We start from the raw sequence: 812 nt of genomic DNA on the forward strand, positions 1-812 counted from the left end.
ATTTCTTGCCAGAAAGTTTCTTTATCTCTGGGGAGATCGAAGTTTCCACCTATTTGTAACATCTTTAATGACTGAGCCTAGATTATTCTGTGCTAGAATGTTTGTGTTTTTCATATATATATACAATTAGTTACTTGGGAATTGTAATGATCACTTTGAGAAAATAAGTTTCCACTTACTCTTTTCCTTCACACTTTGAAAAATATACTATAATTTATGTTGTTTCTTTTATTTCTTAAGGAAAATTTTTGTATGATGCTCAAGTTTATCATAGGGTATGAAGTGTCTCTACCTGAGACTCTAAAAAATTAATATTGGATCTAAAACTTGTTTATATGTTGAATTGATTTAAGCTTAAAAAAAGGATTCTTTGTATATATCTTAAGAAACTGGGCTTTGTGTTGCGTGATGTCTGTCTGCTTTTTTCAGCTGGTCTAAGAATTCAAGCGGTGTTGTTTTTCTGAGAGCCTGCCTAGCTTACTTTGTTCAAAGAGTCTACATCTAGTGTGGAGTGTGCTTCTCAGTTGCTTTCTTGAATCAAACTGAAGGTCAAGGATAATTTTTCTTATTAAGCTGTCTAAAATCTCAGTTATTTTATGTTTCAAGAAAAACTGCTACTTGTGTCTGGAATTTTAGTAACTATACTGTGAATTTTTAAATATATATATCAGTCTATTTGAAAAATGCAGTTAAAAAGATAAATTGCTATTTTGATTGGTAAAACAAGGCCTTTAAAAGTGAGATTATTCCTGATTGCTTCTCTAAAAGGTTTACATAGCATGCAAAATGCAGAGTAATGAAAATATAATATA

Source organism: Echinops telfairi, unplaced genomic scaffold, assembly GCF_000313985.2.
Source record: "Echinops telfairi isolate 266 unplaced genomic scaffold, ASM31398v2 ScPeMD7_443;HRSCAF=831, whole genome shotgun sequence".
NCBI lineage: Eukaryota > Metazoa > Chordata > Mammalia > Afrosoricida > Tenrecidae > Echinops > Echinops telfairi.